Consider the following 16833-nt stretch of genomic DNA (forward strand, 5'->3'; position numbering starts at 1 on the left):
CCCAGTGTCCCCAGTCCTGTCCCAGTGCCACCAGCCCAGTGCTCCCAGTGCCAGCCCAGTGCCACCGCCTCATTGTCCCCATACCAATGTCACCATCCCAGTGTCCCCATCCTATCCCAGTGTCCCTGTCCTGTGCTCCCATTTCTGTCCCAGTGTCCCCAGTTCCACCCCAGTGGCAAAACAGCAAAAAAGAAGAATTAATGAATTCTTCTCTCGTCACCAGAGAGTGAAAACACGACACGATTTACGTGCAAGGAGAAATAAAATAAATTGGTTTAATGCACAAGATAGCGTGGAGGCAAGTCAAGGGTTAAAACCAAACAAAAGAATATCTGAACTCACAGGAATGTTTGAAAATAATTTATATAGAATATAGAAAATTATATGCATAATTTTATATAAAAAGGAGCACATTTTTAGTTAATATATTCATAATACATAAGTATAATATAAATTCTGTTAGTATAAAATACATTAATGTAAATATTTTTATCAAATATATAATTTTTCTATTGTATTACTCTATGTAATACTAATATATATTTTGATTAACATTATATTATGAATATTCATAAACCCTAATGAATATGCATGAAAACCTCTTTGATGTAACAGGACGTAAAGAACATGGCTTAATTAAAGGTGAGCTTTTGGCAATTAGCACCAGAATTTTAACCTTTAACAAAATTCTATAAATATTTCAATTCTGACCCGTGTTTCTCACAGGGGGTCCCGGCTGATAATGGGGGAGGGGGGGACAGGACTGAGCCCCAAGAGCCCCCCCGAGTGCTGGGGACCCCCCTGTGCCCCCCCAGCACTTGGAGCCCCCCTGGTCCCACTCCCGGCTCCCCCCAGTCCCGGTGCTGCTCCCGGGGGTCCTGCGGCTCTGGGGGCTCAAAGGGGAGGGGGCAGAACCCCCGTGATGGGGGGGGGCACAAAGGGGGGTCCCGGCCCGGTGCTCGGGGGGGTCGGTGCACGAGGGGGGGTCCGGTCCCTGTCCCGGTGCTCGGTGAGGGGGGATCAGGGCACGAGGAGGGTCCAGTCCCAGTGCTGGTGCACAGGGGGTGCTCAGTGATTCGGGGGAGTCTCCAGCGGCCCCAGTGCCCGAGGGGGGGTCTCGGTGCTCGGTGATTTGGGGGGGTTTCTGGTGGTCCCAGTGCCTGAGGGGGGGTCCCAATGAACGATGACAGCACTGATTGATGGGGGGGTCTCCGGTGGTCCCGGTGCACCAGGGGAGGGTCCCGGTTCCTCGGGGGGGGGTCCGGTGGTGCCGGTGCACGAGGAGAGGGAGGGAAACTCGAGGGTCCTGATGCCTGAGGGGGGTCCTGAGGGGGGCGTCCCGGTGCACGAGGACGGTGAAATTCGGGGGTCCCGGTGCTCAGGGGGGTCCCAGTGGGTGCTCAAGGGTGGCATGTGACACAGAGAGAGATCCCGGTGACACCAGGGACCCCCACACAGCGACTGGGCCAGGCCTGGTGACACTCGGGGGTCTCTTGGTGGCACTTGAGGATTCGGTGGCACTCCGGAGGCTCGTGGTGACATAAGGAGCTGGTGACACTGGAGGTGCTCTTGATGACACGAGAAGCTGGTGGCACTCAAGGAGCTGGTGGCACTCGACTGTCCACAAGTCTCTCCAGTGACATCACTGCACCAATGACATCACAGTGGTGACATCACTGTCCCTGCAGCAGCCTTGGGATATCCTCGATGGCTTTTTGGCACTGCTCAGCCACTGCATGACTGCCAGGGCCACTGGGGCCACTGTGGCCACTATAGGGACTCAAGAGGAGGTCGTGGATGTCCCCAAGTGTCTCCAAAAGGTGATGCTTGAACAGGCGGGCGCTGGCCTCCCACAGCTGCTCAAACTTGGCCACTTTCGCCACCAAGTCCTCAGGGACATCGGGGGATGCCTCCTTTGTCCCCTCCAGGGCAGCCTCAATGTCCCTGAGCTGGCACTCCATGTAACTGATAAACTCAGTGGCTCTGTCACACACATCCACCAAGCGCTGCAGTGGCTCCAGGGCCACCTCTGCCCAATGTCTCCTCCTGATTGCCGCCCTCACCCGCCTGGAGGCCACCACAGCCTCTCCCATGGCCTCGTTGGTGGCCATTGCCACCTGGGCATCACGTGTGGCCCCCACTGAGGCCTCCTTATCCCTGTCCAGGGCCACCATGAGCTGTTGGGCTGTGGCTGCCAGGTTGTCCCCAGCTGTCCCCCTGCGGGTGGCCTTGTCCTGCTGGTCCCTGGCCCAGGCAAGGGTCACGTCCTCGCAGGCATCACGGAGCTTGGTGATCTCCTCGACCAGCTGTTTCCATCTCTCCTCACACGCAGACACCAACTCCTGCCAGGCGCTGGCCGCGGCTCTCACATCGGCCCAGGTGGCCCCAGGGGTGGCCCCAAAGGTGGCCAGGGCCTGGCCCAGGGAGGTGACACCGGGGTGTTCCAGGCCCTTACGGAGGCTCCAGGTGAAGATCCTCAGGGCCGCGTGCAGCAACTTTGGGGGCACACAGCGCCGCCCGCCCCGGTGTGGCCCGGTCACGGTGGCCGTCACATCAACCAGAGTGGCCACCACGGACACCAGAGCCTTGAAGCCCCAAAACAGATAGCCTTCAAGAAATAATGAGTTAAAACATAGAATGTGAAGCATTTGAAGAAAGCATAGCATTAAGAAACACATAAAGCAATAAATCAGCTAAAGCATGAAACACAATGACAGGAAAGAGAGATAGGGATAGGAGAACTGATAGGCTAAGCATGTTCAGAGCCAACAATGTCAAACTGACCCTAAGAACCTTGCCAAGCCATAGGGACCAAGCCAAGCACACCGGGAATTGGCCAAATTAGGAAAGAAGTTCAAAAGTTTAAGGAAGAAGACTCATCAGGAGACCCCAGCCCATGATGAAGGCAACCAGAACCACCACCGAGATGATCCTCAAAAGAGATGTCCCCGCCCACACTCCGCCTACACCACGCCCCATATGAATATTCATGCCAATATCTGATTATGTATATGATCTGATGTAATCCTATATTCTAAAACTGTATAAAAGGCCTGCCTTTGTTACGGGAAACTCAGAAATCCATTTTGTGATTTCTCCGACGCGTCGCAATAAAATACCTCCTGCTTATTTGACCTAGGCTGAGTCTCTTAAGCAGTTATTCTCGCCTTTTGGGGCAAAATTCGGCATCAGCCTCCAGCAGCTGGGGAGGGGACAGGGGAGGTGTCAGGGACCTGGTGGCACATGTGGCCTCTTGTGTGGCCCCTGTGCCCTCCTGGGATCCCATTTGTCCCTTCCCTGGAGGGCTCTGCTGTCCTCTCTGTCCCTTTGTCACCCCCTCATCACCTCAGCCACCCCCTGCCACCCTCCCTGCTGTCCCTGCTGCCAGGCCCTGCCACCACACTCGTAGCCTCTGCCAGCCTCTGCTGTCCCTTCTGCCAGCCCTCATGTCCCCATCCCCCTGTGTCACCCCCATCCCCCCCTGCCCCCACACCATTTCACCTCTCCCCTTCCTGCCACTGCCTCCTGTCCCCTTTGCGACCCCCTGTCCCCTCCCACCACATTCCCCATCTCCCCCCATTCTCCACTGCCCCTCCCCCCCAGTGTCCCCTCTGTCCCCCTCTCCCCTCGCCCCATCGCACCTCTTGGAGCTCCACGCTCACTGGGGACACACTGGGGATGCTCTGGGGACACTCTGGGGGTGGAAGGAGCCTCGGGATGTCCTCGATGGCTCTTTGGCACCGCTCGGCCACCCCACAGGCACTGGGGCAGGCAGGACCACCAGTGAAATAGACCTTGATGATGTCATCAACTGCCCCCAGCAGGTGATCCTTGACCAGGTGCATCTTGGCCTCCCACAGCTGCTCGGCCACCGCCACCTTGGCCACAAAGTCCTCAGGGACATCAGGGGACGCCTCATTTGTCCCCTCTAGGGTGGCATTGATGTTCTGAGCAGGCGCCGCAGCTCCCGGGGGAACGCGGTGGCTTCGTCACACGCGGCCACCAAGCGCTCCAGCAGCCCCGGGGCCACCTCCACCCGCTGTCTCACCATGGTGACCCTTGTTGCCTCGCTGGCAGCCACCCTGGCCTCTCTCCTCACCTCGGCCCCCTCCTCCCTGCCCAGGGCCTGACCCAGCTCCACCATGTTTTCCTGAACTGTCCCATCATGGGCAGCCGCATCCTGCAGCTCCCTGGCCCAGGTGGTGAACGCCTCAGCAGCCACCTCCCTCCAGGTGTTGCAGAGCTCAGAGGCCTTCCTGGCCAGCTCGGTCCAGCTGTCCACAAGTGCAGCCACCAACCCCTGCCACTTGCTGGCCACCATTGTCACACGGTTCCGGGAGATCCAGGGCGTGCTCATGCAGGCAGCCAGGGCTTGGCTCAGGGAGGTGACAGGGTCATCATCATTCATGGTGACAAACCTCCTGTTTCTTGCCTGGCAGTTCCTGGGATGGGGCATCAGGAATGCATTTACTTGAGTGTCAGTGGCACTGCAGAGATGCACTTGATATAAGAATCCTCTGAAATAACACAGGCAAACCACGCTGACCCTGGAAAATGGCCTGTAAAGCTGGTGTCCATATTTGGAGAAGCAAAATGGGCTATTTCTGATGGAGGTTCCTACTAACAAAGCCAACCAATGAAACTGGCTCTCAACGTGAGATCATTTGGATGTTGCAGTGGCTGTGGCAGCCCCAGGGTTTGGGTTTTTTGGCTGGCATAGCAAAATGAGCTCTGAGCAGCATCTGTGGCAGGGAGGAAAGTGCCCATGGAGCTGGGGCTGAGGCCCTGGGGTGGATGTGAGCCCGTGTGGGTGTGAAGGGAGCTGGCAGAGTGCTGAGTTTGCTTTCCCTGCAGGCTCGCACCCTGATCCAGCAGAACGGGACCCCGCAGCTGCAGGAGCCCCGGCGCCTGTCGGCTCTGCTGCGGGACTGCCTCGAGTGCAGCCTGGAGCCGGACGAGGAGCGGCGCTGGGCTGCCCAGGAGCTGCTGCAGCTGAGGGCCAGGGGCTGCAGGGGAAGCAGCAGCGCCAGGGAGGGGTTTTCTTGTGGGGCCCCCTCCGACAGTCTCCAGTCTGGCTGCGTTCCACACGCAGAGCAAGCAGAATCCTCGCCTGCTGTGGCTTGGCAGGCTCCTTTGGAGCTCATCTGGGCCTGGTGCCCCACAGCGAGCAGGGACATCTTGTGAGATGCAAAGCTGTGTTTTGTCTCAGGTACAAGCAGGCGATGTGTGTATCTGTGAATGCGAAAAATGTGTGGACCCGGACAATGGGAGAGCTGTGAATTCCATTAATAACATAGGAAAATAAAGCATGGAAAAAGGCCTTTGAACCTATCTTTTGTTTGCAAGTAACCCTAGTTGATTTAGGAGCATTGGAATTAGGGTGTTAAAGATGTTGCTTTTTGATTGCATTTAATCCATAAAAAGCTCTGCAATAATAACCTTTTGAAGTAAAATTTTAGAATATTACTTGTATCCTTGAAACTATAGCTTTGGAATATATATAAAGGAAATATGCCTATCTCAAGCCTTATTGAAGCAGGGAAAAACAGCTTGAGAAAGGAACATGAGTATCACCTCAAGGGTTTATGGTTTTGACCAAAGGAAAGCTGGATGTCACTATGAGATTTATAGTCTCTGCAATTAAAGGGTGGACACACATCAGGGGAGCTGGAGCCCACCAGATGGGAGTTGTCTTTCTTCTTTCGGAAACTGGACCATCACATCTGGGGATACTCCTTTGAGATACATCCTGAGAAATTAAAATCACAATAGTGTATAGAATTGTGATGTAATAATTTGGAATAAAAATTGCTGATGAGTAAAAGATTGGAAATAGAAACTGCAGGAAAAAACTGATGAGTACCCCTATAAATACGTGTAACCATCAATTATCGGTGTGCAGTTGAAGGGAAAATTTCCCGCACTGTATTGCTCATACTTTACCATATTAAATAATAGATTGATCGCTGCTTGAATATTGGCCTAGTCCAGCTTCTTATTCATAAAATCTTCAAGCAGGTCAGGGGGCTCAGAGCCCTGCCTGACCTGAGCTTGGATGTTTCCAGGGAGGAGGCACATCCCACATCTCTGGGCACCTTCTGTCAGTGTTTCCCCACTCTCCTGGTTAAAAAATTCTTCCTTAGATCTAATCTGAGCCTGCTTCCCTCTCCTGAGTTTCAAAGCATTTTCCTTTGTCCTGTTGCAACAGAGCCTGTGAGGAACTTGACTCTGGAAAGTAACAGTTCATTTCTTTCCTTTTTATCCTTTGGGCAGCACCCATTTTTATCATCAGCCAAGCCTCTCTCCAGCCGGACCCCTCTGATCACTGCAGCAAAGCAACTGAGGGAGAAGCGGAGGAGATGAAGCACTTGAGGACAGCTTTCAGTTACAGCAGTAAGGACAACTAGTTAGTTATGGTAGTTAGCAGTGGTAGTTAGTTATGGTAGTTAGCAGTGGTAGTTAGTTATGGTGGTTAGCACTGGTACTTATTTATGGCAGTTAGGACAGCCTGTTTGTTATGGCAGTTGTTTGAATAAAAACTCTCTTAACCCTCAGCTGCCTTGCCGTGTCCCTTCCTTCTCCCGCTGTGCCTCAGCTGCCCGGAGCAATGTGAGGGGAGAGCGGGCCCAGCCTGGCCCAGAGCTGAGCCCCAGCAGAGCCCTGGCAGAGCCCAGAGCAGCCTCGGCCCCTGCAGAGTCAGCCTGGAAGGAGGCGCTTGGAGCCTTCTCGCCTGCACCCGGCTCTTGGTTACAAACTGGGTGTGCTGGAAAATGCCACCGGCTCTGCACCAGGGCAGAAGGGGCCCGGGGAAGGCCCAAGTGCTCCATGCAAGGGAAAAACCTGCCCTGGGTTTGTTATAAATAACTAAGTAGTGTTGCTTTTGCTATTATGTATTGACTTCTGCAATCTATTCTTAATCACACTGATTTCAAGAGAGTACAGTTTGTAATCACTTTTAACTACTTTTGCTGTAATATAATTTGTCAGCTTTTTGTGGCCAATGCCGTGGCCACTGTGTAGCTCATATCCTGAGAACATCATTTATGGATGACATTTTAGTTTGTAGACAGTATGAAAGACATACATTATAGTTTTGACTTTTGAAAAATATTAAAGTGGATGCCATGTGTTGTGCATTAGAATGTTAACTTTTGCACAAGTAGCTGTAGTTGCGAAATAATAACTAATATCTTTATTTTTGTAAATAACTGACAATAACACTTCAGAGATATCTGTGAAATAGCTGATGTTCATTTAAAGAACTTGTGGAAATAGCTAAAACCGTCTGAATGGTCAGATAACATTTAAGGATGGGATGTGATAAGGACATTGTCACTGACCCTTCCACTGTCAATAACTGTCACCTGCTGAAACCACAGAACAGGGGCCCTTGTGAGGGAGTGACACACAACCCTCAAAACAGCAATCCACAATTCCTGCACGTGCTCTAAAACGGCGAGTTGGGGGTCAAACCAACCTAAAGAATTCCTGGAACAAGTAAACGAGTTCAAAGAAATGTTTGAATGTGTATAACCATTATGAAGAGTATTTGAACAATACAGTGGAAAAACCAGACAAGAAGAGTTGCTGTGGTTAACCCGTGTGCCTCTGGCCATCGCCGAGCACCCAGCGCTGTTACTGATTTGCCCCTTATTATTCCTTATTAAACTTACAAAAATTCTAAAGAGTGAGGCTCCTTTCTCACAAAACCCAAGGTGCTCACCCCTTGTTCTTCCCCCAAAGCCAGGATTTGTCAATCCTAAACTTTGTCTGGATGGAGGAGAAGGAGGCTGCAAGGAAAAGGAAGATGCACTGGTGTGGAGGCCCATGGGAGTCTCAATCTCCCACCCGTGAGGGACTGGTCCCCAATAAGAAGAATAGATTTCAAGGTTATGGTGAGAAGCTTGCTTCTCTCATAGACCTTTGCAGGCACATGCTGATTTATGGAATGTTATGTTACCCCATTTGCCTGTTGGCCTAATTACCCTAGTTCAACCCCTATTACCCATCTTTGGTTAGTCCCTAGAATGTTCTCCCTCTCTGTCCTTCCATTGGCCCTAATTTACTGCATTCTTCTGCCCCTGTTTCCCTATTAGCTGACCCGACCCTTAACCCCTCCTTTGCACCATTTTCCTCCATATCCATTGGACCCTGACCCTCAGCTCCACCCTCACTACCCCATCTAAAAACCCCCTGTGCCCTCAGCTTGCACCCTGTCTTTGTCCCTGGGCCCTGTTCAGCTCTGTGCTCTGCTCCTGTACCAATAAACCCAGTTTGCTGCAGATCATACCCAGACCCATCCTGCCGACTTTGTCAGCTTTATAAAGCAGCCGTGAGCTTCGGGCTCCGGAGTGCCGGACGCTCCAAGGGCCTCGGCAGCGCCAGGACGCTCCAGGCTGGGACAGCCAGGCAGGGCAGGAGGAATCACTGCCCCTTTCCCCTCTCTGCTGCTCCATCTCCCAGCCCAGCATCGCTGCAGGACAGCTGCACTGACAAAGCCATCCTGCCAGAGATGGACTGGGGGGATCTCCTTCCCCTTCCCTCTGCCATGGAGGCAAATCCCATCTTCTCCTTGTCCACCCTCCTTCCTCTTCTCATTCTGTCCTTCATCCATCCACGTTCCTTTCCCATCTCCACCGGGGAGGATAAGGCCCAGAGATCCCACACGAGGAGGGGCTGCAAACGCAGCCTGGGGAGCTGTGAGGAGCTAAAAGCCTCCCTGTGCTGGGAAGGGTTTGGGGAATGTGAGAAGAGCTTCAGGCAGAGCTCAGCCTATTCCTGGTGCCTCCAAAACCGGCGGTGCCAGATACAGAGATCCACGGGGCAGCAAAGATCCGCCTGCAGATCCATGGGGCTGCAGAGATCCTCCCGCAGATCTGTGGGGCTGCAGAGATCCCCCTGCAGATCCATTTGAATGCAGAAATCGCCCTGCAGATCCATGGGGATGCAGAGATCCCCTCGCAGATCCATGGGGATGCAGAGATCCCCCTGCAGCCCCCGGAGCAGCCACGCTGCCGCACGGCGATGCCTGAGAGGAGGCTGTGACCCCGCGGCCAGAGGGCCCCGCTGGAGCAGCCTGTCCTGGCAGGACTGACCCCGGGGCACAGTGACCCACGCTGCAGCACTTGGAGGGGGCTGTGCCCCATGGGAATGGACTCAGCTTGGAGAAGTTCCTGGAGAAGTCTCCGGTGGGAGAGAGCCCAGGGTGCAGCAGGGGAACGACTCCTGTCCCTGAGCAGAGGGAGAAGCCCCGGAGCATGAACTGAGCCCGGCACCATTCCCTGTCTGCGGCACTGCCGGGGTAGGAGGTGCAGCTGGAAGGAGGGAGGCGTGGGGGAAAGCTGGATTTAAGGGTCTTCACTTACTTCTCATTATCCTGCTCTGAGTTTTTGGAGTTTTCTTTCAGAAATCTCTCCCCTCCCCCACTCATCCACAGGGTTTGGGGTGGTTATCTCTTTTTGGGGGAAATCAAAGCGATGCACTGATGCTCCTCATTAGGGGTAGGAGAAGTCAGGCTCCAGGGCTTCCCGCTGAGTCGGAGCCACCGGAGCCGCAGTGCCGGGAAAGCCGTGGCGGGAGGTGCGGAGAAGTTTGTTTGTGTTTTCAGCTCAATCCCCTCGGGCCCGGGCCCATTCCAGGGCTGTTCCTCAGCTCCGGCTCTGCCCTCACGCAGCCCGGGGCGCCCTGAGAGAGCGGGGAGGGGCTGTGCCATGTGCAGAGCCTGCCCCTGGCTGGGATTGGGCGATGGTGCCGTCAGTCGTGGTTGTGGCGCGCTGATTGGTGGGAGCGGGGCGGAGCAGGGCCCCGGTGGCGGGCTGAGGGCGGCCGTGGCTGGGCAGCGGCGCCATTGTCGGAGCGTGTGTGCGGTGCCGTGAGCGGCGGCAGCGGCCGGAGCGCGGTGAGGCGGCGGCGGAGCTCGGAGGCGGCCGCAGCGCAGGTGGGAGCCGCGCTGGGTTGTGCGGGGCCTCGAGGCTGGCTGCGGGCCTCGGGGGCGGCAGGGGGCTCGGGCGGGTTCGTTGTGCCGTGTCCGGCGCGTGTTGCCGCTGGCGTGAGGGCGCTGCGGGAGCGGCTGCCCGCGGTCTCCTTGCGGCCGCTGCCTCGGCAGGAGCCGCTGCCGGAGCAGCGCTGGCTCGGCCCGGTTGCTGTGGCTGGGACAGAGGGGGCTGCCCCGTGCCCGGGGCTGTGCGGGGAAATTTCCATGGCCGGAGGTTTCTGTGCGCAGAGGAGACAGAGGAGTCCTGTAAAAGTGACTTTATTGCTGGGCAGAGGGAGAGGCCGTGGGGCATTTGCCGTGCGCTCTCTGCCATTGTTGTAGTTCGCAGCCTCCTTTGTATCCTCATTTTCCCAGCCTCATCTCCCTCTCCCTTTGCCCACTGGCTGAGGTACTTGGAAGGTTCAGACTTCCCAACTGCATGTCCTCGTTAATATGCATCCCTACTTTCGTATAACAGTATATATTCATGGCTCTGTTAAATTATTTTTCTTCTGGAAATTCAGGAATTTAGCGGGACTTTCTGTGAGCAGCAATCCATGTTAATTAGTAACATTTATTGAAGCTGATGGTTTCGCCGTTTCGCCCGTTATTTCCTTATATACAAGTCCCTGGCCCCTCGCTCAGCTGCTGAATGAGCTGCACTCTCAAGGTGTGGAGCATGGTAAAAAGATGAGAGTTGCTGTAGCACCTCACAGGAGAAATAGCATTCGTGTAACCCATGGTCTGCCAGGGAGCCACGAAACCGTGTCCCAATCCCATCCTTTCCACGTTTGGACCCGTACGTGAGCTGCTTTCTTGTTTCCGTTGTTTTGTTTTCTTTTTCCCCACCACTTTTCCTTTGTCATCTATTTACCAACAGCAGCTTGAGTAATTTAATTTTCCACAAACTCCTCCTTTTTCTGCTAACTGATGATCTGATCCCATCCCATGGTGAAGTGTTGTGTTCCTCATTTCAGTGGATTGTTCAGCAGGAAGGTCAGGAGCTGGAGCTGTCTGGTTGGTTATTGCGAGGACAGCTTATAATCTAATGATGCCATTGAAATGAGAAATGGGTTCTGTGGCTCCTGATATGAATTGGTTCGGGTTCCCAGGGGCTGGTCCATAGTGTTGTAGGATTTGTTCTGCTGGTCGTTCATCTTTTCCCCATTTTTGGCCGCTCTCTTCAGCCAGGGCTGCATCAATTGACTGCTTTTCTCTAATTAAATCATCAAATCCTTGGATTCCCAACTGATTTCCCTGAACATTTGGTAGCAAAAAATCCTGGGTGCTCTAATATACCCTACATAACACAGACAGTGAAAGCACATATTGGAGTGGGCAGAGGGATGATTCCCCCGATTTATTTATAGTGAAGTTTCCCAACATTCTCCATGTGCTGTTTCCCTTTGCAGCTTCACCCGTTTCTGTTGCAGGGTCAGATATCCTCCCCCTGGGCTCTGCCTTGAGCTGTGCAAATTCCATCAGTGCCAGCAGGCAGAGCTTGGGGTGAGGGGCAGAGGGAATCAGCCCAATTCCTGCCCCAGGCAAGAGACCCAGGTGCATTGTCCAGACTTTGCCCAGCAGTGTTCATTTGCATTTCTAAAGCTCCTCTGCAGGGTGCCTGCAATGGAGTTTCTCTTCCAGGGCAGCCATCTGGTGAGTCACATGTGCCCCCCCCCAGAATCTGCTTTTTTAAAAAAACATATTAACTATTTATGAGTGTAAAGCGTTACTTTTAAAGCTGTTCAGTTTTGCAAAATGCAGCATAAAGGCAAACATGGAAACACCCAGACCAAAACTTGATGCTTACACTTCTGTCCCAAACCTACCTCACCATATAAAGTGGGAATATTATGAAAATTTTTTCTCATGTTGTAATTTTGTCACTGAAACTGCAGGGAAAACAAAAACTCTCCAAGAATCTCTTTAGTGTTAGAGAGTCAAGGCATTCCTTGGTTCTGGCCAGGATGTGCAACAGAAATAATTTCTTTCACAAATAGCCTGGCTGTGCAGAGAAAATCATTCCATGCCATGTGAGTTTTACTCGATTTTTCATAAACTTTATGTAGAACCAATTTAAATCCACTGCTTTAATGTTCATTGCTTCCAAGTTGTGTAAGTTTTTAGTATTGGGTTTCCTGTTGGACCTGGATTCCCTCCCCTCTGATGTGTAAATTCAGTCTCCAGACTCCTGGATTTCCTTCTCAGCCTTTTCCAGCCCAGGTGTCTCCAGCTCTGCCGGGGGCAGTGTCTGGGGTATCTGTTGGTTGCTGTTTGCTGCTGGGCAATGTTGATGTTTTGTTGCTGGTCGTTGTCTCTGTGGGTGTCTTTTGGGCTGTTCCCAGTGTGTTCAGATGTTAAACTCATCTCCATTGAGTGGTGTAACATCCCTTAAATAAAACCTTTAAAATTCCTTTCCCAAAGGCAAACCTTTTTGAGCAGAGAAATAAGATTTGAAAGAACCGAAATCAGTACATTTTGCAGCAGTGCAATGGCAGGCAGCCCAGAGTGTGGGTGTCAGTGAGCCCCAGAGTGGAATTGTGCCGTGGTGTTCCCCAGCAGCTGTGGCAGTGCAGGCCCAGCCAGCGCTGAAGCTGCAGCAGTGGCAGCAAGGCTTGGCCCCAGTGGCTGGAGATGGCAGAGGAGGGTGGCCAGGATTGCAGAGGATTCCAGGCGAGGATCTGTGGGCAGGCGCAGGGGCTTGGCCCGCTGTGGAGCCCTGGCTGCTGCTGCGTTGCCTTCAGGGCAGGCTCAGGGGCGGCCTCCCATCCTCCTGCTGCAGGCGGGAAGTGCTAATCTCCGGGGCTTCAGAGCCCTTGAGGCCAGGCTGAGGGGTCCCCCCGTGTTGAGCTGTGCTGGCGGCTGTTTCTGGCCTCAGGGACACTTGGCATGGGCCCCTTGGCCACCAGTGGTGCTGCTTTGCACTCCTTAGGCAGGAGCCGATGTCCTGGCTGGGTGTTGGCAGCAGCAAAGTGCCAGGGCAGGCTGTGTGCCAGCCCAGCTTCCTGTGGGAGAATGTGCCTTGATATCTGCTCCAGTGGTTGCTGAAGCAGTGAGAATTGCTTTTGCCCCCCTGTTAGGTGCCATGGTGTCAGCAGAAGATGTTGAAGCCTTCTTGCTCAGGGCATTTCAGTGCCGGGCTCACACAGGCACCCACAGCTCCGTGGGTTGAGCTGAGCATGGGGCGGTGATCTGCGCTGTGTCTGATTCCCCTTCCTTAATAACAGCCTGTCTTGTAGCTCTTTTCCCTTCTGCTGCCCTTTCAGAGCCATCCACAAACACATTTTCTCCCTCAGGCCAGGGAATGTCCCATCATCAATCTCTCCCAGCCTGGGTCTGGAGCTCTGTCCCTTGAGTGCAGTCTTGGGTTCCTTGCCAGCCCCTCTCCAGGCTGTTCAAACATGAGGCTGGGTTAAACCCTTGCCCTGTCCTCAGTTCTAAATCCTCCTGCACCATTGAACAAGTTTCATACTGTAATAACCGAGCCCTGCTCATCTATTTAGAGGCTCTTTTGGTTGTTGGAGCTTTAACGTGATGCCAGACTTGAACTATAGGAGATCATATGTAGGGTTAAATATTTTAGCACAAGAATTCCTTTGGCATGACCCTGTTTAATATCCACCTGTAATTCAAATTCTTTTTCCCTGTCTGGAAGGCCCAGGCCAGCCACCTCAGTTAATCTTCATTTTAACACTTGCAAATTCTGTGTTTCCTCCTGCTGTCCATCCATCCAGTTTGTGGACTGGCAGGATAGGAGTGTTGTAGGGAGACATCCTTGGCTCCAAAAGCCCTACCTTTAACAGGGACTCAGTACCAGGCTGTGAGCCCTTCCTTCCCTCTCTTGAAACAGGGTATTGCTTGTCCTGGTTGCTTTAAACTAATTTGTAGAGGCTCCATATTTAATTTTCCCTCTTCCCCTGGGGCTGCCCGCACTTTGGGGTTCACTTCAGCATGGGCCTTGTCAGATTTTGGCACAAAGGTAGAACAGAACTGGCCTCTGTATCCCTTTTGCAGTATTAAAACCCAGCTCACAAATTCTTTCCTAGTTAATTACAATCAGAGGAGGAAGAAAAAGCAATTCATTTTTTTCTGACCTATCCACCACAGCTTCTAATAGTGGTTGAACAAATCATACCTGCTCATCTTTCCCACTCATTACCTTGAAAATTAAATCATTCCTTTACTATTTTCCCCCTAGGTCTAAGATTCAGAGTGGATTGAGAGGCCCTTGTGTCCATCAGGAAATGCCTCCTCTCAATGCAGACCCACCCTGAATGTTCTCAAGGGCTGCAGTGTGGAGGGTCCCTGGTGTGATGGGAGCTGTGACAGCCCTGCCAATCCATGTCCATCAAGGGGTGGACTTGCTGGTCCTGAGGGTGCTGCTGTCTGTGCTTGCAGTGTCCTTGTGCCCTGCAGCTGGAGCCCTGGTTCCTTGCCAGGGGCTGTTTGGGTGGGCTCTCCCCTGCCGAGGAGGGCAATGCCTCTGCCAGGTGCTTCTAGCCGAGCCCGTGCCCTGGGTGCTGGGGCCCCCTTGGGCCCTGGGGTTGATCCCTCAGGGGCTGTAGGAGCTGTGTCCTGGCCTTTGCCTTCAGCTTGGCCTTTTGCTGCTCCCTTCTTGCATTCACCTGCTGTGCCTTTGTGCCCAAGTGCTACAGGGCCTTCTTGTGCCCCTCCTGCAGCCCCCCTCAGTGCCTGTGGGTGCTTGTCTTGCTTTACAAGAGAGGTGTCTGCTCGGGAAGGCAGAAAAAGCCTCTCTTGGAATGCAGAATGCAAACCCCCTCCCTCTTAATTTTTAGACTAGTGAAATGAAGGGGCTCTCAGGCAAGGATATGGGAATAGGAATACCAGTTCTTTACTAGTGTGTATAATAAAGCAAACAAACACCAACAGCTGCGGCACTGACAGCAAACAGAGCCCGGACCCAGTACCAGTCTTTGGGCTGCGGCGCTTTGCCCTTGGGTGCAGTTCTGGGCACGGCCGGCAGGGGCGCTGGTGGCTCCCGCGGGGCGGGGCAGCGCATCCCTCCCATGGGAACCTCTCTGAACGGAAATAGAGCAATCCCTTCATCTAACTCTTTCACTTATTTACCTTCTATAGCCTTGCTCCCATGTTTTGGGAAAGAATTTGGAGAGGGCTGCCTTTTAACTGAGCTCCTAGTGTTTCAATAAGGTGCTTCCTGTAGAGAGAGAGAGTTTCCCTGAACAGCCGGAGCTGTGGTTACCGAGGGGCCGTAACTCAGAGCAGGACGGGGTCAGGGAAGGATATCGCGCCGAGGCTCGGTGGGAGTGTGGGCCGGGTCTGCTGCCGGAACCGGCAGAGGGGGATCTTCCCGTTGAGCCCGAGACGGAGCGTGGGTAGTCCCCACATGGCTGGTGGCGGCTGATCCGGCAGCTGCCGGCAGAGCAAAGGCAGGTGGGACAGCCCGGCAGCGGCGGCGGTGCCCAGCGCAGGTGGCACGGGCAGGGCAGCCGGGGATGGGATGGCTGGGACCCCCCCTGGGTGCGGTGGGCGTGGTGACCTCGGAGCAGGCGGCAGGACAGAGCAACCCCCATCTTCCCCAGCATGGCCGGCAGAGTGGCCGCGGGCCAGGCAGTGGGAGCAGGGCACACAAATTGAGCGACAGCGCCGGGGCAGGTGGAGTTGCCCTGGGCAGTGAGGCGGCACCTGGGATGGAAACCGGGGCAGGCGGAACTGAGGCGGGCAGCGAGCCGGGACCCGGGACAGGCGCCTGGGCCGCGAACGGAGGGGGCAAGACCTGCAGAGGATCCCACTCTCTTTATGATTTTTCCTCTTGTTCCTCTCCCTTTCATTTCCCCTTTTTCTTTTCTTGTTTTTTTCTCGGGGCTTTCTGATACTTTAAAGGTTTTTATTCTCCTAAAATCTCCTGTCTAACATATGGCATATTGTCTTTTTTGTAGATTAAACGGGTTTTGTTTACAAATATATCCAGACCCTAACAAATCTAAACTTCTGCATGGATACTTTGAAATGGTCAACCAGCTAACTCATGACCTCCAAATGTTGTTTTTCTCTTCACCTTTTTATTTCTCCTTTGGCATATTAAGCATGTCTCAGGTTCTGTGTTTGCTACTCCAAAAATCCCAGTGCACCCATACTCCCTTAAAAAATGATCACACAAAGCTTGAGTATCACCGTGCGTTTTCTGATGCAAATCTTCTAATATTTTCCTAGTAAGCACATTTCATTATGAAATTGTCTTCCATCAAGAAGTTTCCATTTCCCTGATTTATCTTTTTCACTTCCTATCTTGTTTAATTATTTTTTCTCGGATTCCCTAAACTTTGGAATTTCCAGCTTTTCCTCCTTTGGAGTTATTAATAACATAACTCTTTTATCTCCATCTTCTACTGTGATGTTCCCCAGTTTGCCCAGTTTGCCTCTCCTTTGGGCTGGGCCGGGTTCCCCCCGCCCGCAGCGGCTGGAGCAGCCGAGAGCCCCGCGCTGCCCATCCCGACCTGTCCCGGCTCCATCCCCACTCCTGCCGCGGGCTGCGAGGGCTGCGGGAACGGGGCACCGAGGGTGTGGCTGCTGCTGGGGGAGGAGGAGGAGGGAGGGAAGGGCAGGGATGAAGGGGGAGGAGGAGGTGGGGTTACAGGGGAGGAGCAGGGGGAGAAGGGATGGAAGAGAAGCGGTGGTGGTGGAGAGAGAGCAGCAATGGAAGGAGGAGGAGGAGGTGGGGTTAGGGAGGTGGAAGAGGAGAAGGTACAGAAGAGCAAGAATGGTAGAGGCGAAGGAGGTGGAGATAAGACAGAGGAGGAGGGGGGAAGGAAGGGGAGGAGCAGGAAGAAGAGGAAGAGGAGGGACAAAGGCAGATGGAGGCTGAGCTGAGGGAGCCACGC

The sequence above is a fragment of the Melospiza melodia genome (genome assembly GCF_035770615.1).
Source record: "Melospiza melodia melodia isolate bMelMel2 chromosome 7 unlocalized genomic scaffold, bMelMel2.pri SUPER_7_unloc_1, whole genome shotgun sequence".
Lineage (NCBI taxonomy): Eukaryota > Metazoa > Chordata > Aves > Passeriformes > Passerellidae > Melospiza > Melospiza melodia.